Raw genomic sequence first — 20,669 nt, forward strand, 5'->3', positions numbered from 1 at the left:
AGTGTGCTCATCTGCCTTACAGCCGCATCAAACAACTAGGGGAGGGATTGAAGGTACTTTAAGAGGTCTCGTTTATTAACTGATTTATGTTGTAAATTTCTTTAATGTTATCCGTTTGATTTTTTTTTTTAAAATTTCACAGCATATGAAAAAGTTGACATCTCTGAATTTCTTTGGATCTGAATTCCTAACTGAAATCCCCGACCTATCCAGCAGCCCGAACTTAAGGTACTTGAATGCGAATTAATGTCCAAGTTTAGTTGAGGTTCATCCATCTGTTGGATATCTTGATAAACTTGAAGAATTGGACTTTAGTCACTGCCGTGAACTCACGAAGCTTCCAAATAAAGTTGGGTTGAAATCTCTGAAATTATTTCTTCTTTACGGTTGCATAAAGTTGGAGAGTTTCCCAGAAATTGTGGACAAAATGGAATCCTTAATTGAATTGGACTTATATAAAACTGCTATAAAAGAATTGCCTTCATCCGTTGGAAATCTCACTGCCCTAAGATTTTTACTGTTAGACGGAAGTGCTATAGAAAAGTTGCCTTCATCAATTGGAAATCTCACTGCACTTGAAGAATTAAATTTAGGAAGATGTGAAAACCTTGAAAAGCTGCAAAAAAAGTATTTGAGTTGCAAAATCTAGATTATATTGATCTCAATCAATGCCCAAAACTTGTCACACTTCCAAATAACTTGATCTCTGAAGGTTTATCGAGTGCAGAGTCACTTCTTTTGGAGGTTCGAACCAACGGAAACAGTCCACGCGATGGCGACTTCATGAGGCAGAGCCAGATGCATTTTCGAGAGTGCAAAGTATCAAATATTGATTCCTTGGAGAATTTTTTTTTTGGGTCCAACTTAGTGGATATTGATCTATCCGAAAGCAATTTTGTCAGTCTTCCTGTGTGCATTAGCAAATGTGTCAACTTGCAGGAGCTTAATTTGAGCGGTTGCAAGAGTCTTGTAGAAATTCTAGTACAACTTCCAGCGTTTGTAGCAACGATCGATATGACTGATTGCATATCACTGGAAAGATTTTCAACATTGTCAAAGATATTGGAAGACGAAGACATGCAAGGCATTAGTAACATGAACTTCTCTAATTGCCATAGGCTATGCGATAACCTAGGGCTGGATCTTTCAAAGATGACAAATTTTTTCCTGAATCAGGTGACGTATGCATCTTTTATCTATATAATTAATATGCATACATTACATATATTGTTAATACTATACTATGTACGCTGCAAGCTGGACTAATTAATAATAATATATATGACTGTGTTGTGTTGTGTTACAGATGAAGAGGAGTGTGAGGATTATCGTTACACTACCTGACAATGGCAGTGAAGTTCCAGAGTGGTTCACTTTTGGTGATGACTTTAATGGTGATGGCATGAGTGCTCGTAATTACGAACTTCCTATTGAAATTCCTTGGACTTCCGTATTGGAGAACAAAAAATTGGTTTTGTTTGTTGTTTGGGAAATTCCGGAATCATTTGTTAGCCCTATTTTACTTGGACGTCCGTATTCTTGTTATCTTTTTTTTTTATTTGGATGATTATCAAGATGAGATGGATCTGGATGGAAGAGAGACAGGGGAAGGTAATGTGTGGCTGAAATGTATTCCAATTTCTGATGTACAATCAACGGCACCTATTTTTCGAGTTACTGTTTACGGCAAAGGGTTGCACATCAAAAGCATTGGGGCCCACCTTGGTCCTATCAGTATGTCAAAGGATGGTGATGATGATGGCAAACATATTGATGAAAATGAATTAGATAATGATGATGATGTAGGTGATGAAGTTTGATGAAAATGAATTAGATAATGATGATGATGTAGGTGATGAAGTTGGACCCAAAAAGAGAGCAAATATATGACCTCTGTCTGCATTTCAATGTGAGTTTGCATCACTTTATTTTATTTTATTTTTTATTGTTAGCCTCCCTTTCAACACAAAATTGGTAATGAGTTTTTATTTTTAATATTTTTACGTTTTGTATTGTTGTTTACCATTTCGTGTGTTTCAATCGTAGAAGAATTCTATGGTAATTATGTTTCGTGTACTCTTTTAGGTGTTGATGTTGAAAACTTACTTCGAGTCTGGACCAAAAGGTGAGTGGCTTTACTATGATGTTGAAAACTGACTTGGAATAGGTTGGCATGTGATCTTACATGACAGGTATAACTGAGTTAGTATATAAGTAGGTTGTTTGCTCACGCCTCATTTGTTTTTATCTTGCAGATTATTAAGTGAGTCATCTTCCTCTGGGAAGAGATTATAAGCTGCGTGCCCCAAGTGTTCGTTTTTGTATCTTTAGCATCTCCTTATTTTCAGATATTTCTATTTTTGAATGCCTCTTGGCAAGACACCTCAAGACGACGTCCTCTTGATTATTTTGATGTCATAATAATGACCTTGTGTTGTATTATTAGTCCAAATATAAACCCGGTGATGTCTTTATATTTATTGTTTTGCTATCTTCTTATGTAACAACATCGGTATGTGCTAAAGAATGTAAAAATCATAAATCGATGACAGCTGGTAATTGGATGTCACGCGTAATTAATCAAGGCATCGGTCTGATTAAGTATGCGTGAATTATTGAACACAAAACTACCATGTACCCATGTCATGGGTGGCGAACATGAATAATGCCAAAATCGGGACGGCCATGTTGAGAAAGGAGAAGGCATCTATGTTTGGATATCTATTGCCCATATCCAATTTCTATCCTTCACCCCCAATATGTTTCTGTTTGGGCCTAATTTGGCACGTCCCAGCCCAACAAAAAAGAAGCCCAGAATAAAGCTACAAAACTCAAACAATTTGGTCTTTGAAAAAACCGAAAACAGAAGCCCAAAATCCAGAAAGGCCCAGCCCAAAGCTTATCAAACTAGACAAACAAACTTGGGCCTCAAAAAGCAAAACAACCCTAGGGCTCCAAAAAATAGGCCCGTTGTGATAAAAAAAAAAAAGGGAGCCCAGAAACAGGAAACAAATCCATGTGACATCTCTGAGTTAGGAAAAGTCAACAATGGCAACTGTCATAGGAGAAGTGATTGGAAAAATTAATGCCATCAAGCAAAAATTCTTTTATGAAAACTCTGCCAGCTGAAGATCAAGACCCCTCTTATATATATTCTGGGATATTGTCTCCACTCCAAAGGAGGCACCATCTTGTCAGAGAGATAAGCAAACTTCGAAAGAGATAAGCAGGAAACAAGGAGCTGTCCAGAAAAGAAATCAAACTAACCATCACGGTTTTTTAGCTCTCACAAAGGGGCAGTTGAAATTAAAAGAAAAGATTAGGTTCTCTTTCAAGAAAAATAGGGAAGTGATTGCTTATTAAGAACCTATCTACCAAAAACTGATGAAATCCCATTTCCTTTCCATTTTTAAAGGAAAGATCTTTTTAAAAGGATTTGCCGCCCATTATTAAAAGAATTACCCTACTCCAGATAACATTTCTTATAAATACAAGAATGAGTGAACAGGGCAAAGGATAATCAATCCTACACTCAAATCATCAATCAAACAAACAACTCAAAATCAACCAAAAGCTCACTTGAATTCCAAGTGAAACCAGCTTTAGATCAGAATTTTCAAGGTTCAGACTTAGAAAATAAGTCATTTAAAACGAGATTTCTCTCGTTACAAATTTGGTTCAGCAAAAAACCAAGATAGGTAGAGCTTGAGCTTTTTCCAAACACGAAAACCTCAACAAATTTTACAGTGCAGTCTCTAGCCCACTCAAGTCTTCAAGAACGACCATACGCCTTTCGATCAAGAAACAGCAGTTCTGCCCACTCAAAAGCCTCATAAAAGCTTGAAGTATATTAAAGCTCTGCCAAAATTGACCTTTGGTATTGATTTACAGCTGAAGCTTAGCAGTTGAAGTTGTTGACAGTTTAGACCAGCCCAGATACTTCCAAATTCGGATCAGAGCCTTCTATCCAGGCATAAATGGAGTTCCAGCTGTCTTTTTATCTTTCTAGCGTGGATATTTATTTTTATAGTTTTGTAAAAGGCAGTTCTGCCTAAGACAACTTAAATTCCATCAACCATTCTAGCCAGAACAACCTCTTTATAATGAGATAAATTGTTAAAGTCCTCACCAGTCTGAGGCAAGAAAAGAACTTACTTGGGAGATATTCCTCACCCAAATTCACAATCGTTTGTTTATAGAAATCAGTAACTTGGGGCGCAAGTTATCTATTCTAGAATAAGTCTGCTAGAATCTTCATTGCTATCAGTGGCACGCTCATACACCAAAGAAAGTTGACTTGTTGACCAGTCAATGTTTTTCAAGGTAATGGGGAACTTTGCCCTTCCATATCATGAGTAATCACAAAACGGGGTGAACAGTTTCTAAGATTCTCTTTTTGTTTTTAGAAATGCAAAGTGTGTGACCCTTCTTAATAGAATGTGAGTGAATTTGAGTTTGACTATAGGGAGGAGATTATATATATATATATATATATATATATATATTTAGGAGATTTGCTATATTTACCTACAAGGGGAGGGAGGAGATTTGCTATATTTACCTACAAGTTCACTTATTCTAGTAATAATAAATATAATTTTTCATATATATTTTAAGGTACTTTTAGCAATATATTTCATATCAAATTAATTTTATTTCGCCACTTAGTCAAATTCTGATTTTTGTTCTAAGCTATTGTATGTATTTTTTATTTTTTTCGTACCTGAAATTTGAGAGTCGATATTGAATGGGGAAAATTATAGTTTAGGGTGGGTAATCCAAAGAAAATTATATATTTTAAAGTGAAAAAAATACAAAATACGAGACTATTGCACATTCCTTTATGTAAGAGTAAATACATTTTTATTTTTAATAGTCTTCCAAATCATACGAATGCATTTTTCCATGTTTTTCCAATGATGCCTATATTTTTCCAACAACAAAAAAAGCAGCTGATTTTCCCACTCTCCTTTTCTCCACTTACACTCCCTTTTGCCTTTTTAATACTTTTTAATCATTTTTTGTTCTTTCTCTTTCATATTCTACCCTTACTCTACATTAATTTCTTTTTACTTCATTTTAACATTATTTCCTTTTCTTTTTCTAAAATAAATAATAATTTTTTTAAGCAAATATAAAATATAAATAAATATATAAACTTTAAAAATAAAAATAAAACCATCTCTAGCCATTCCCACCTTCTTCCCCAAACCCTAGCATCCCATCTTCTCCTCCTTGCACGCCACCATCTCATCACCGTCACCCACACCTTACCTTGTCATCACCACCAGTCGGCCCCACCCAATCCTCCCCTCTCGGTTTTTTGGTTTGGTTTGGTTTGTTTTTTTTTTCTTTTCGTTCAGCTAAAGATTTGGATAACGATCAACCATCCCAATATTAATACTGTAAAAACTCGTATATGATTTTCTTCCATTACTTTTATACCTAATTATCTTTATGAAATCCATCTTGCATACACAGTATGAGGTTTCCTTTGACATAGTTAAATCAATAAAATCAAATATAGAAATTCTATCTTCCTTTATCTTCATTTAGCTTAATAACAAATGTCCCCTGATTTACTAATAAACAAATAGAGATTCAATGGAATCAGCTAAAGATTTGGATAACGATCAACCATCCCAACATTAATACTTTAAAAACTCGTATATGATTTTCTTCCATTACTTTTATACCTAATTATCTTTATGAAATGCATCTTGCATACACAGTACGTATGAGGTTTCCTTTGACATAGTTCAATCAATAAAATCAAATATAGAAATTCTATCTTCCTTTATCTTAATTTAGCTTATAAAACGTTATTTGAAAAGAAAAAAAGTCTCTTGCTGGGAAAAGCACCCTTTTAAAATTAAAGAGAAAGCTTTTGCATTTGCTCACACGCTGTGAGCAACATTTCTAGGAAACCAAGAAGTTCTGTTGTGGGCTCTCCTGTTAATTCCTTAAAGCCATAACATGTTTAACACTAACCTGAGTCTGACATGGTGTTGGCGCAAGGGCTGGATGATGCTGGAACAGATTGGCAGTGCAAGGAATAGAAGTTCTTCTCCGAGAATCCGATCCTTATAGCTATAACTCGATGGGTGAATTTCTGTTTAGCTGTGTTGTGTTATTCGGATCTAGGAGGGAGCCTTCTATTTATAAGCATCTCTCTAAGTGTCTTGCCCATCAAGAAACACTTAGAGATATCCTTCATGCTATAGGATTAATCCATTTCAATCCTTGTAGAACTAGGAACCCTTAAGCCTTCATTATCCTTATTGAACACTGTTTGAGGCTTGCTTAATCGAGATAGGTTTTGAGTTCCTAATAAACAATAAGTCTTAGTAATCCTAATTTGATTAGAAGATCACTTTAGTAGGTTTAATGTAATAAACCTTCTTACATTCTCCAACTTGATCAAATAATCAATTTAGACTTATTGTTCATTACTTAATGGCCATGTGGAACTCAAAATTCTCTTGTTCCTTTTATCAAGCCACTGTCATTTTGAAAAATTCATAAAGGACTATCGAAGTACATGGATATATAACATCCAAGACTTTTATAATCACATACATGAATCTGCAAAACACATAAGGCTTCCAACTGGATTGAAAAACAAGAACTGTTTTGGTTTTACTGTATGTGTGACAAAACTGAACAGTTCTTTGCCCACCCTTCAAAACTACCAAGGTTTCAACAATCTTTAATGACTCATTCATAGATTCAAACTGTAAACATAATGTTGACATGATTACAGTTTGGCCTTTGTTCTATTTGTCATCCATAAATAGCAAATGCAGAACATTGTATAAAAGTAATTCAATTAAATCTGCAAAAATAAAACTGTCTAGATAAAACTAGTTAACAAAATCAAAATTAAAACATAACTGTAAGAACTCTAGCTCCCACTGACTCCCACTGACTTTAGGCATCAAAACTGAATTGCAATCCCATGCTTGCCACATGCCTGTGAAAAACATGATTAGGCAACCCTTTATTCAAAGGATCTGCAATCATAAAATTTGCAAATACCTTAATACTTTCTTGCCTGCAATCCAATGTGCTTGGCCTGGATTAGACTGAAATCTGCCAAGAACACTTATGCAGAATGCCAAGTCTGGTCTAGTGCAGACTTGTGCATACATCAAGCTTCCTACTAGTGATGCATAGGGCTTGTCCTTCATCTCCAATCTCTCTTGCTCAGTTTTAGGAGATTGTTCACTGCTCAATTTATCCCCTTTTGAGAAGGGAACAGCACATCCTGTCAGTTTCCCATGTTGAACCTTCTAAGCACTTTCTCAATATATGCCTTCTGACATAAGCCGATCATTTTCCTTTCTCTATCCCTGCTGATTTCTATTCCAAGAACATAGTTTGCCTCTCCCAAATCACTCATATCAAAGTGATCGGACAACATCCTTTTAGTGTCATGTAACATGGATGATTGCTACTTGCTAGCAGAATGTCATCCACATATAGCAGCATGAGGATGAAATTCCTTCCATTGAATTTCATATAGATGCATTCATCCAATGGATTATCAATGAAGCCTTGGGACTTAACAACTTCATCAAACTTGAGATACCATTGTCTTGATGCCTGTTTTAGACCATATATTGATTTCTGCAGCTTTGCACACTAAATTCTCTTCCCCTTTTGAGCCAAAACCATCCGGCTGTTTCATATATATTTCTTCAATAAGTTCTCCATTTAGGAAAGCTGTCTTAACGTCCATCTGATGAAGATGCAGATCAAAATGAGCAACCAAAGCCATTATGACTCTAAATGAATCTTTAGTTGATACAGGGGAGAAAGTTTCATTGTAATCAACTCCCTCTTCTTGTGTGTAACCTTTTGCCACTAATCTGGCTTTATACCTGTCTATTTGTCCTTGTGCATTCCTTTTGGTTTTATAAACCCACTTGCATCCTATAGGTTTGCATCCTAATGGCAAATTAACTAGTTTCCATACTCCATTTTTGCTCATTGATTCTAGTTCAGATTCCATGGCTGCAGACCACTGTGAACTTTTGTCACTTTCCATGGCCTGCTTGAAAGTTGCAGGGTCATCCTCGTATTGATGTCATGCTCTGATTCTTGCAGGTAAACAAAGTAGTCATTTGACAAGGCTGGCCTTTTAGGTCTCTATGATCTCCGAGTGTAAAACTAGAGCGATTCTGGTGATCCGATTCTGCTGATTTGGAGCCGATTCTGGCTGGCTGAGCCGAGTTCTGGCTGGTTTTCTTCCAAAACTTCATCAAAAACAAAATCTGTTTCATCTAATCCTTCCTCCTCTTCTTCAATAAAAATTGCTCTCTGTGTTTCCACAAATCTAGTGTTATTTTTAGGACAATAAAACCTATAACCTTTTGTCCTATCTGGATATCCTATGAAGAAACAGCTCACTGTTTTGGAATCAAGTTTCTTCTGCATAGGATTGTACAGCTTTGCCTCTGCCTTGCATCCCCAGGTCCTTAGATGAGCCAAGCTAGGCTTTCTTTTACACCAGATTTCGTAGGGTATGTTGTTTGTAGCTTTGGTGGGAATTCTGTTGGAAAGGTAGTTTGCGGTTTTAAAGCTTCTCCCCATAGAAAAGTAGGAAGCTTTGCACAACACATCATGCTTCTCACCATCTCTATTAAGGTTCTATTTCTTCTTTCTGAAACACCATTCTGCTGTGGTGTTCCAGGATTTGTATATTGTGCAACAATGCCCTCTTGCTGTAGGAAGTTTGCAAAAGGTCCTGGATTTCTTCCTTTTTCTGTGAACTTGCCATAGAACTCTCCACCCATATCTGATCTTACAACTTTTATCTTAGAATCCAGCTGGTTTTCCACTTCTGCCTTGTAGATTTTAAACATTTCCAATGCTTTGGATTTTTCTGTTATCAGATACACATATCCATATCTTGAAAAATCATCTGTAAAAGTAATAAAATAACTGAAACCATCATGTGTATTAACTGGAAAAGGTCCGCAGATATCCGTGTGTATTATCTCAAGTAGTTTCTCACTTCTTATTGCCCCTCTTCTTTCTGAGATTTGTTAGCTTTCCTTTTGCACATTCAATGCATGTTTTATCTTGTTCATGGTGATTAAGTGGTGGGAGAATTGATTCTTTGCATAGAAGATTCATTCTTTCTTTCGAGACATGTCCAAGTCTCTTATGCCATAGTGTGAAAGATTCTGCATTACAAGGCTGTTTTGAACTTAACACATTTATCATCTCTGTACTTTGATTTGGTAATTTGCAGTTCAAACGAAACATTCCATCGATCAATAAACCATTACCAATAAAACTTTTATTTCTGAAAATGGAGAAACCAGACTCATCAAAATCAAACTGTAAGTTTGATTTTACAAGCTTGCTAACTGATAACAAATTCCTTGTCATAGAAGGAACATAAACGACATCAACTAATTCCAAAATAAAACCTGAATCCAACTCAAGACTAGCTAAACCAACAAAATCTACTCTAACTCTTTCTCCATTTCCCACGAACACCTTCAAGTCATCCTTGTTTGGCACCCTCTTTGTTTTGAATCCCTGCAAAGAGTTAGTCACATGAACTGTTGCACCACTGTCTAACCACCATGAATTAGATAAAACTTCAACTGTATTAGATTCATAAATCACAGAGACATTTTCATGCTTACCTTTTCCCTTTTGTTTCTCCAACCAGCGCTTGTATCTTCTGCAATCTCTCTTTAAATGTCCAAATTTCTTGCAGAAGAAACACTTCAAACCTACTGGACCCGTGCCCTTTGCAGACTCATCTTTCCTTTGCTGCTTATCTGTGTTCTTGTTTTTGGTCCATTCCTTTGGTTTAAACTTAGTATCCTGCACCAAAAACACTTGTTCTTTTCCTTTGTCCTTCCTGATACTTTGTTCTTCCTGCACACATATACCTATCAAATCAGCAACTGACCATATCTCCTTCTAAGCAATATAAGTAGTTTTCAGTTGTCTAAAAATGCTAGGTAGAGAATTAATAGCAAAGTGCACCATCATGGTTTCATCCACATGGACTTTTAGAGCCTTCAGCTTGTTTCCTATCTCAAGCATGTTCAGAATATGAGTTCTTATGCAGCCTTCTCCATTGTATTTCATATCTGTCAGCTGGCTCATGAGTGAACCAATTTCAGCTTTCTTGGATCCTTGGAAGTTTTCTGCAATAGCTTCCATGAATAGCTTAGCACTCTCAGTTTCAATAATACTGCCTCTGACCTCTTCTGAAATAGACCTCCTCATGATCAGAATTGCCATTTTGTTGGCCTTAATCCACTTTGCATATTTAGTCTTAGTCTCAGCAGATGCATCAATCGCAGGTACTGATAGAGCTTCATCAGTAAGAACCATCTCATAATCCAGAAGTCCAAGAGCAATTTCCACATCTTCTCTCAATTTCTTATAATTTGAGCCAGTGAGAGTTCGAATCGAGTTATGATTGACTGTACATGTTTAAAACAAGATAAGCACTTTATATATAAATTTCCCCAGAACTTTAATCAAACATACTTAATCACATCTTTGGACAATGATTCAAGCATGCTTATTGACACTGGAAAACGAGTAGATGTGGATTTCCTGAGCAAAAGATCTTCTACATCTTTAGACAGAAGAAAACCTTTCACTAATCCATATCTATCCATGTTCCATGTCGATCCACCATGATGCAAGACATATCAAACTGCGACATCTTTGGACAGAAAGCCTTTTGACATGTTTTGCATCATGGTGCAATTTCGATCATAAACCTTGAATATAGTGATCATGCAATGGTTGAGTCGCTTTGGCTTACTCAATCACGGCACAAGAACTGTAAGCTATGATCTGTAAAAAACTTTAAGAACATGATAAAGTTCATACTTTATACTGTTATCATGTTCATACTTTATAACTTAAAACTGTCAGTTGTTTATTCTCAATTTTCCTGCACGAGTTTTGTTAGGTATAACATGATATAACTTAAGCTCTGATACCACATGTTAATTCCTTAAAGCCATAACATGTTTAACACTAACCTGAGTCTGACATGGTGTTGGCGGAAGAAATTGGATGATCTTTGGAACAGATTGGCGGTGCAAGGAATAGAAGTTCTTCTCCTGAGAATCCAATCCTTATAGCTATAACTCTGATGGGTGAATTTCTGTTTAGCTGTGTTGTGTTATTCGGATCTAGGAGGGAGCCTTCTATTTATAAGCATCTCTCTAAGTGTCTTGCCCATCAAGAAACACTTAGAGATATCCTTCATGCTATAGGATTAATCCATTTCAATCCTTGTAGAACTAGGAACCCTTAAGCCTTCATTATCCTTATTGAACACTGTTTGAGGCTTGCCTAATCGAGATAGGTTTTGAGTTCATAATAAACAATAAGTCTTAGTAATCCTAATTTGATTAGAAGATCACTTTAGTAGGTTTAATGTAATAAACCTTCTTACATCTCCATCACTTGAAAACGCGTAAGAATTATAAGAGAACATTTATCATTGTAAACTAGAAGTAAACGTCCTCATCTTTTCATGAATTCACATTAGATGCAAAGCAAAGAGAACGTCACCGAAACTCTTCAAGTAAGACGTCTCTGTTTTCTGACTACAGCCAAACAATAAGGGCCCGTTCGTTATCATTTTCCCACTGGTTTTCTGTTTTCTGAGAATGAAAACAACTAAAAACGCGTTCGGTGCTATTAAGTTTGAAAACACGGAAAACTAATAATTGAAAACGATCTCAACTTTTAGATGTTTTCATCATTTCCCTTCTCACATTTCTCAAATCCCATATTAAACGATCTCAACTGTTACGTAAATAACAGCAACAACGAAAATTATTTTCAGAATATTTTATTCCCATATTATTTGTTTTGGTTTAATATCATTGTAAACTGTTGTGGTCATCCCAGTTTCATTTAATCTCTTCAAAACAGCAATAATGGCCCCTCTTTTGAGAGAGAGAGACTTTTCAGCAAAAGGAGAAAACATCCGGTGGGTTTAATTGTCAACAAGCATTGACACGGACAGGTCGTCTCAGTTGAAGACAGGAAGTTTCACCGACACTTGCTCACCATTTCATGAATTCACATTGCCTTTTACATTTGCTCACATCCAAGCTCTTCAAGTAAAAAACACTCATATTTTGTTTAGCGAATCTAAAGAGAGAAGCAAACACTGAAACAATTATCTTTGGCTTCCATGGCCAACCGAGGAGCCTCTTCTTCTTCTGCTCCTTTCACCAAGTCATGGAAATACCATGTCTTTCTGAGCTTCAGAGGTTTTGACACTCGCTCAAATTTCACAAGCCATTTGTATAGCAATTTGCGTCTACAAGGAATTAACACCTTCATGGATGATGATGAGCTCGAAGAGGAGAAGAAATATCAAACGCGCTTCTCACAGCAATTGAAGACTCAAAGATTTCTGTGGTGGTGTTCTCCGAAAACTATACCTCTTCAAAGTGGTGCTTGGATGAGCTTGTTAAGATTCTTGATTGCAAAGAATCAAATCAACAATTGGTCATCCCAGTTTTTACAAGGTGAATCCATCGGATGTACGGAATCATAGAGGAAGCTTGGGATGCACTGGCTAACATGGAGCGCAAATACGAAGATGAGATGGACAAGGTCAAGAAATGGAGGGCGGCACTTTCACAAGCAGCAGCTTTGTCGGGTTCCTTTGGACGAGTAAATTTCTAACCCCTTAATTTATTCATTGTTGCTCTAAATTCTCTTCTTTTTTGTGTGTATTATGTTCCTTAATTGCCCTTTTTAAATTACTTTTTATACAAAAATGCCATGTGATTAAATGTTTCATATGCTTTTAAATTGGCAGACATAGATCTGTGAACTCGATTCATAATATCGTTCAACACATTTCACGGGAAGTAATAGACCGCACATATTTGTATGTGATAGAGTATCCAGTTGGAATGCACCATCCTGTAGAAGATATAATTGAGCTTTTGGATTTGAGGGAAAACGATGTTCGTATGGTAGGTGTATGGGGAACTGGTGGAATTGGTAAGACCACAATTGCTACAATTGTTTATAATTCAATTGCCCACGAATTTGAAGGTGTTCTTTTTTGGCAAACGTCCGAGAATGTTCAACGTGGCAGGGAGGAGGTTTAGCCAAACTACAGAGGACTCTTCTTTATGAGATTCTAAGGGATACAAATTTGGAGGTGGCCAACGTTCATAAAGGGCCAACTATGATAAAGCAAAGGTTGAGTTGTAGAAAGGTTCTCTTGGTTCTTGATGACGTTGATGACATGGAACAGTTACACAAGTTAGTTGGGGCATGTGATTGGTTTGGTGTAGGCAGTAGAATTATCATAACAACAAGGGATAAGCAACTGTTAACTGCTCATCAAGTTAATTTAATACATGAGGTCAAGATTTTAGATGATCCTGAAGCTCTTGAGCTCTTCTGTTGGCATGCCTTCAAAAGAAGTGGGCCTCCTTTGGATGATTATGTGAAACTTGCAGAAAGTGCAATACGCTATGCTCAAGGCCTTCCTTTGGCCTTGAAAGTTCTGGGTTCTTATCTATGTGGTGGAAGTATAGATAAATGGCAACGTGCATTGGATGGTTTCCAAGGCACACAAATTCAAGAAGTTCTCAAAATAAGTTACAATGCCTTGGATGATAGAGTAAAGAAGGTTTTCCTCGACATTGCATGTTTCTTTAAGGTAAAAATAGAAAGTATGTGAAAGACGCTTGTGAGCTAAACGCTAGACATGGCATTGATGTACTCATAGAAAAGGCCCTCATAAGTGTTGAAGGAAGTTATATTCAGATGCATGACTTACTAGAAAAGATGGGTAAGGACATAATTGAGCAGGAGTCGCCCACTGAACCCGGAGGACGTAGCAGATTGTGGTTTCATGAAGATGTCGAGCATGTTCTGATGAATGATACAGTAAGTAAATTAAATTATATATGTGAGTGTAAAGTTTTATTTAATTCAATAAGTAACACATGTGTGTTAAGTATAATTTTTTTTTTTTAAATTATAAACACTTCGTAACACTTGGTACATTTTTCTTTTTTCTATGAGGGAACAAATAAAATCACAGGCATCATGTTAAATTTCCCCAAACAAGATGATGAGATATTCTTGGATGTTGACTGCTTCTCGAAGATGAAAAATCTTAAAATTCTCATGAACTATAACGTATGTCTTTCTGGAGACATTGGTTATCTCCCAAACACGTTGAGAGTGCTTCATTGGTATAGATGTCCGCTCCAATCTTTTCCACCCAATTTTCGTCCAAAGGGACTAAGGTTGCTCAATCTGCCTTACAGCCGCATCAAACAACTAGGGGAGGGATTGAAGGTACTTTAAGAGGTCTCGTTTATTAACTGATTTATGTTGTAAATTTCTTTAATGCTATCATTTGATTATGATTATTTTTTTATTTCACAGCATATGGAAAAGTTGACATTTCTGAATTTCTCGGGATCTGAATTCCTAACTGAAATCCCCGACCTATCCAGCAGCCCAAACTTAAGGTACTTGAATGCGAGTGGTTGTACAAGTTTAGTCGAGGTTCATCCATCTGTTGGATATCTTGATAAAATTGAAACATTGAACTTTGATTACTGCTGTGAACTCACGAAGTTTCCAAATAAAGTTGGCTTGAAATCTCTGAAATTATTTCTTCTTTACGGTTGCAAAAAGTTGGAGAGTTTCCCAGAAATTGTGGACAAAATGGAATCCTCAATTACATTGGACCTTGGGAGAACTGCTATAAAAGAGTTGCCTGCATCAATTGGACAACTCATTGGGCTGAAAAAATTGAGCTTTTTTAAATATTCTACAAAAGAGTTGCCTACATCAATTGGACAACTCATTGGGCTGGAAGAGTTATGGTTAGAGAGAAATGCTATAAAAGAGTTGCCTGCATCAATTGGACATCTCATTGGGCTGAAAAAATTGGGCTTAATTGGCACTGCTATAAAAGAATTGCCTTCATCCGTTGGAAATCTCACTGCCCTGGAACTTTTATATTTAAAAAGAACTGCTATAGAAAGGTTGCCTGCATCAATTGGACATCTCATTGGGCTGAAAAAATTGGGCTTAATTGGCACTGCTATAAAAGAATTGCCTTCATCCGTTGGAAATCTCACTGCCCTGGAACTTTTATATTTAAAAAGAACTGCTATAAAAGGTTGCTGCATCAATTGGACATCTCATTGGGCTGAAAGAATTGGGCTTAGCTGAAACTGCTATAAAAACATTGCCTTCATCCGTTGGAAATCTCACTGCCCTGGAACTTTTACGGTTAGATAGAAGTGCTATAGTAGAGTTACCTGCATCAATTGGACATCTCATTGGGCTGAAAGAATTGGGCTTAGATGAAACTGCTATAAAAACATTGCCTTCATCCGTTGGAAATCTCACTGCCCTGGAACTTTTACGGTTAGATAGAAGTGCTATAGTAGAGTTGCCTTCATCAATTGGAAATCTCGCTGTGCTTAAAGAATTATATTTACGAGGATGTGAAAACCTTGAAAATCTGCCACAAAGTATTTATGGGTTGCAAAATCTGGATATTATTAATTTCAGTCGATGCCGAAAACTTGTCACACTTCCAAATAACTTGATCTCTGAAGGTTTATCGAGTGCAGAATCACTTCCTTTGGAGGTTTGAACCAACGCAAACAGTCCACGCGATGGCGACTTAATGAGGCGGAGGGAGATGCGTTTTCAAGAGTGCAACGTATCAAATATTGATTCCTTGGAGAATTTTTGTTGGTGGTCCAACTTAACGGAAATTGATCTATCCGAAAGCAATTTTGTCAGTCTTCCTGTGTGCATTAGCAAATGTGTCAACTTGCGGGGGCTTAATTTGAGGGGTTGCAAGAGGCTTGAAGAAATTCTAGTACAACTTCCAGTATCTATAGCATGGATCAATATGACTGATTGCATATCGCTGGGAAGATTTTCAACATTGTCAAAGATGTTGGAAGACGAAGACATGCAAGGCATTAGTAACATGGACTTGTCTAATTGCCATAGGCTATGCGATAACCTAGGGTTGGATCTTTCAAAGATGGCAAAAATTTTACTAAATCAGGTGACGTGTGTATCTTTTATCCATATAATTAATGTGCATACATTACATATATTGTTAATACTATACTATGTACGCTGCAAGCTGGACTAATTAATAATAATATATATGCCTGTGTTGTCTTGTGTTACAGATGAAGAGGAGGAGGATTATCGTTACACTACCTGACAGTGGCAGTGAAGTTCCAGAGTGGTTCACCTTTGGTGATGACTTTGATGACTTTGATGAGAGTAAATTTGACTACGTTGATGTTAATGGCAGGAGTGTTCGTAATTACGAACTTCCTTTTGAAATTCCTTGGACTTCCGTATTGGAGAACACAAAATTAGTTTTGTTTGCTGTTTGGGAAATTACGGAATCATTTGTTAGCCCTTGTTATGTTGAATTTTATTTTGATAGTTGTGAAGATAAGATACATCTGTATGGAGGAGAGACAGGGGAAGGTAATGTGTGGCTGGAATGTATTCCAATTTTTCATGTACAATTAAAGACGCCTATTTTTCGAATTACTGTTATCGGCAAAGGGGTGCACATCAAAAGCATTGGGGCCCACCTGGCTCCTATCAGTATGTCGAAGGATGGTGATGATGATGGCAAACATATTGATGAAAATGAATTAGATGATGATGATGATGATGTAGGTGATGAAGTTAGACCCAGAAAGAGAACAAAGATATGACCTGTCTGCATTTCAATGTGAGTTCGCATCCCTTTGTTTTATTTTATTTTTTATAATTAGCCTCCCTTTCAGCACAAAATTGGTAATGAGTTTTTATTTTTAATATTTTTACGTGTTGTATTGTTGTTTACCATTTAGTGTAGGGGTGGCATTTTAAACCGAAAAACTGAAAAACCGCAAAAACCAACCGACAATTTACCGCAATGAAACCGCAATCGTAGTAAACCGAACCGCATTTGCGGTATTAAGAACCGAACCGCATTAGCAGATTGCGGTTGCGGTATTTGATTTTCAAAACTTGCGGTTACCGCAAACAGCAAAGTATAGCCGCACGGATGATGAGGTTCTACAAGAAAATGGAACATATGACAACTTGTAAGTAATTAGTTTATTTATGCTAATGTTATTTATGCTTCTTCTTATAATAAAATGTATTAAACTATGTTGTTTTATTTGTAGATAACATTGGTGCTCAAACAACACAACGGGGTTCTTCAAATCCACTCACCACCAACACTTGAGTTTGTAACTTTAGTTTGTAACATTGGTGCATTGTATTTTCCTTTTAGTTTGTAACTTTAATTAACTTTGAATTGGATTTTTCTTTTTGGTTGTAACTTTAATTCATTTTGCTTTACATTTTCCTTTTGGTTTGTAACTTTAAAAGATTTGGAATTGGAATGCTTGAGAAGTTTAACTTTAATTGGAATGTTTGTAATTGTAACTTTAATTTTCTTAGGTTGTGAATGCTTGAGAAGTTGAGGAGATTGTGAATTTATATATGCTTGAGAGATTGAGGTTGTGTATTTATTTATTTAGGCTGTGAATTTATATTTTTGTGAATGCTTGAGAACTTGCGGTTTTAAACCGCAAAACGCGGTCGGTTTGCGGTTTCAAAAATCACTAAACCACAAATAGTCGGTCGGTTTGCGGTTTGAGTAAAAATTCGCAGTTACCGAACCGCAACCACCCCTAATTTAGTGTGTTCCAATCGTAGAAGAATTCTAAGGTAATTACGTTTTGTGCTCTCTCTTAGGTGTTGATGTTGAAAACTGACTTTGAATAGGCTGACATGTGATCTTACATGACAGATATAACTGAGTTAGTATATAAGTAGGCTGTTTGCTCACACCTCATTTGTTTTTATCTTGTAGATTATTAAGTGAGTCATCTTCCTCTGGGAAGAGATTATAAGCTGGGTGCCCCAAGTGTTCGTTTTTGTATCTTTAGCATCTCCTTATTTTCAGATATTTCTATTTTTGAATGCCTCTTGGCGAGACACCTCAAGACGACTTCCTCTTGATTATCCTTCACCCCCAATATGTTTCTAAGATTCTCCTTTTGTTTTTAGAAATGCAAAGTGTGTGACCCTTCTTAATAGAATGTGAGTGAATTTGAGTTTGACGGTAGGGAGGAGATTATATATATATATATATATATAGGAGATTTGCTATTTTTACCTACAAGTTCACTTATTCTAGTAATAATAAATATAATTTTTCATTTATTTTTTAAGGTACTTTTAACAATATATTTCATATCAAATTAATTTTTGTTCTAAGCTATTGTATGTATATTTTATTATTTTCGTACCCAAAATTTAAGAGTCGGTATTGAATTGGGAAAATTATAGTTTAGGGTGTGTAATCCAAAGAAAATTATATATTTTAAAGTGACAAAAATACAAAATACGAGACTATTGCACATTCCTTTATGTAAGAGTAAATACATTTTTTATTTTTAATAGTCTTCTAAATCATGCGAATGCATTTTTCCATGTATTATATACGGATTTTTCAATGATGCCCATATTTTCTAACAACAAAAAAGGGAGTTGATTTTCTCACTCCTCTTTTCTCCACTCTTTTGCTTTTTAACGCTTTTTAATCAATTTTATTCTTTTTTATTTTTTCTCTTTCCTATTCTATCCTTACTCCACATTAATTTCTTTTCACTTCATTTTAATATTATTTCCTTTTCTTTTTCTAAATAAATAATATTTTTTTAAGCAAATATAAAATATAAATAAATATATAAACTTAAAAATAAAAATAAAAAACCATCTCTAGTTGCTCCCACCTTCTTCCCCAAACCCTAGCACCACATCTTCTCCTCCTTGCACGCCACCATCTCATCACCATCACCCACACCTTACCTTGTCATCACCACCAGTCGCCCCCACCCAATCCTCCCTTCTCGGTTTTTTGGGTTGGTTTGTTTGTTTTTTTCCTTTTCGTTCAACAAAAACATTAAAAATTAAACAAATATCCCTCTCTCTCTTCCCGATAGTGATAGCCCGGAGCCCCAAGCCAAGAGCCCCCATCTCCGCCATGTTTCAATATGTAGACCTCCACTTTGCCGCCATGCCTCCTCCATTCATACACTAACCCAAGAGCCCCCATCCTAGTGGGTTGTTTTGTTGATTTCCTGAACTCAAAAAAACAAGAAAAATTTCACTCCATTGTTCCACTCCACCCCTCCTCCTAATTTGACATCGACGAGATAGAAAACCTAATCAATGCCAGCGTCTAATCTTGCCTTCTGGGTTCAGGTCCCCTAACATTGATGATTTCTTCTTGTTATTCTCTGTTGATGCGAAAAAATGGTTCAGCACTTTCCCGCTCAACTTAGTGATGTTGGGCCTTCGGTATGCCTTTGGGCCTCGGTAGAGCGCGTGATCTGTAAGATAACAAACTCTCAGTAAGACCTTAGGCATCGGTGTGGTACCAGCCGAAGGCTCTCCGATGCTTAAGTAAGTACGGATTAAGTAAGAGAACTGAACAGATCTAAAGGCAGTATGCTAAAAGTTCAAATTACCTCCAATTTGGGCAATTGTGCTTCTTTTATAAACCTTGGGAGGTGTGCAAGTTGTGTAGAATTTCGATGTGGGACTGTGGACATTCACTGTGGCTATGCCATGTGCCCTAGAGAATGGGGGGTGCCCTAGAGAATGGGGGTTGCCCTAATTGGCGGTAGGCAAGGTGCCGAAGGCTTCCATGGTTAGGTTGATTTTATCCACGTGTCAGGTCCTCATAAGTTGTCCATTTAAGTATAAACAGGAGTCCCCCAAGTTCTCATTTGAGAGTTCTCGGATGGGGACTTGACATTTTCTTCGGTAACCTGAGGCGTCGTCCTACCGTTCGGCAATTTAGCAGAGGGAGACGCTTGATCCTTGCCCTTCAGGCGCCCTCATTCGGAAGCAATTGTCGGGGGACTCAAAGGGTCGCTTCTTTGTGGAATGATGGGATAGAGATACGCCTCGTCTTCTGTGCCCTGTGTCTTTGTCATAACATACGCATGTCGAACAACACGTGGCATGTCCAATTATGCGAAGGGGCATCATTAATGCGTGGTTTGGTTTTTCGAGGCGTACCGTTGCAAACCCTCGCCTTATAAATAAGGGTGGCTCCATATGATAAGTTCACTTTGCATTTCTGAGTGAAGCGAGAGCTCTGTTGAAGCGATTTTATGCGAGAGTTAACGGCAACCGAGGCAATTTTGAGCAACCAATCGGCAATTAAAGCGATCTCCGACGAAGGCGATCGGCAGTCCAGTTTGTTCTCCTTCATCTGCGATTCAAGATAAGGTACCGTTCGACACTCCTTAAATATTTTATTTTCTCTGTGCACGTCCTTTCTTGGCATGAGCTAGACTGACCTTTGAGTAAGTAGGGTTTCATTCGGTAGTCTAGTTATAGGCAGTGATGTAGGAACTAGTAGGCTAGTCTCCTGCATGACCCTTAGTTTCCCTTTTTGTGTTTTGTAGATGTCCGATAGCGAGTCATCGTTCGAGAGTGAGCCCAATGCGTTCGATGGGGAGTCATCAGACGACCAGTAGGACACGAATAGTGAGGCCGTGAGCCTCGGTGCCGAGGGTGGAGAAGATACCGATGTCGAAATACTCGGTGAA

General features: G+C 36.9%; 2 long non-coding RNA genes and 2 pseudogenes across 4 annotated transcripts; 3 read left to right on the forward strand and 1 right to left on the reverse strand.

The window, feature by feature from the left end:
* The first annotated feature begins 10 nt into the window (after positions 1–10).
* Positions 11–178, forward strand: LOC148915523 (uncharacterized). The gene is made up of 2 exons (XR_016128559.1): positions 11–53; positions 143–178. It is a non-coding gene; the product is annotated as an uncharacterized LOC148915523 (long non-coding RNA).
* A 458-nt stretch (positions 179–636) lies between these two features.
* LOC103336772 (uncharacterized) lies at positions 637–2,480 on the forward strand (annotated as a pseudogene). The gene is made up of 5 exons (XR_016128556.1): positions 637–1,176; positions 1,307–1,806; positions 1,853–1,909; positions 2,086–2,125; positions 2,256–2,480. The product of XR_016128556.1 is annotated as an uncharacterized LOC103336772 (transcript).
* A 9,719-nt stretch (positions 2,481–12,199) lies between these two features.
* LOC107881534 (uncharacterized) lies at positions 12,200–18,143 on the forward strand (annotated as a pseudogene). The gene is made up of 7 exons (XR_016122279.1): positions 12,200–12,278; positions 12,365–12,539; positions 12,836–13,923; positions 14,062–14,340; positions 14,431–16,084; positions 16,215–16,777; positions 17,915–18,143. The product of XR_016122279.1 is annotated as an uncharacterized LOC107881534 (transcript).
* Positions 18,144–18,773: 630 nt separating this feature from the next.
* LOC148915524 (uncharacterized) lies at positions 18,774–20,000 on the reverse strand. Its single transcript, XR_016128558.1, has 2 exons — positions 19,578–20,000; positions 18,774–19,439 (listed from the first exon to the last, which is right to left on the reverse strand). It is a non-coding gene; the product is annotated as an uncharacterized LOC148915524 (long non-coding RNA).
* Between the last annotated feature and the right edge of the window lie 669 nt (positions 20,001–20,669).

Source organism: Prunus mume, linkage group LG7, assembly GCF_029339155.1.
Source record: "Prunus mume cultivar Tortuosa linkage group LG7, ASM2933915v1, whole genome shotgun sequence".
In the NCBI taxonomy this organism is placed as follows: domain Eukaryota; kingdom Viridiplantae; phylum Streptophyta; class Magnoliopsida; order Rosales; family Rosaceae; genus Prunus; species Prunus mume.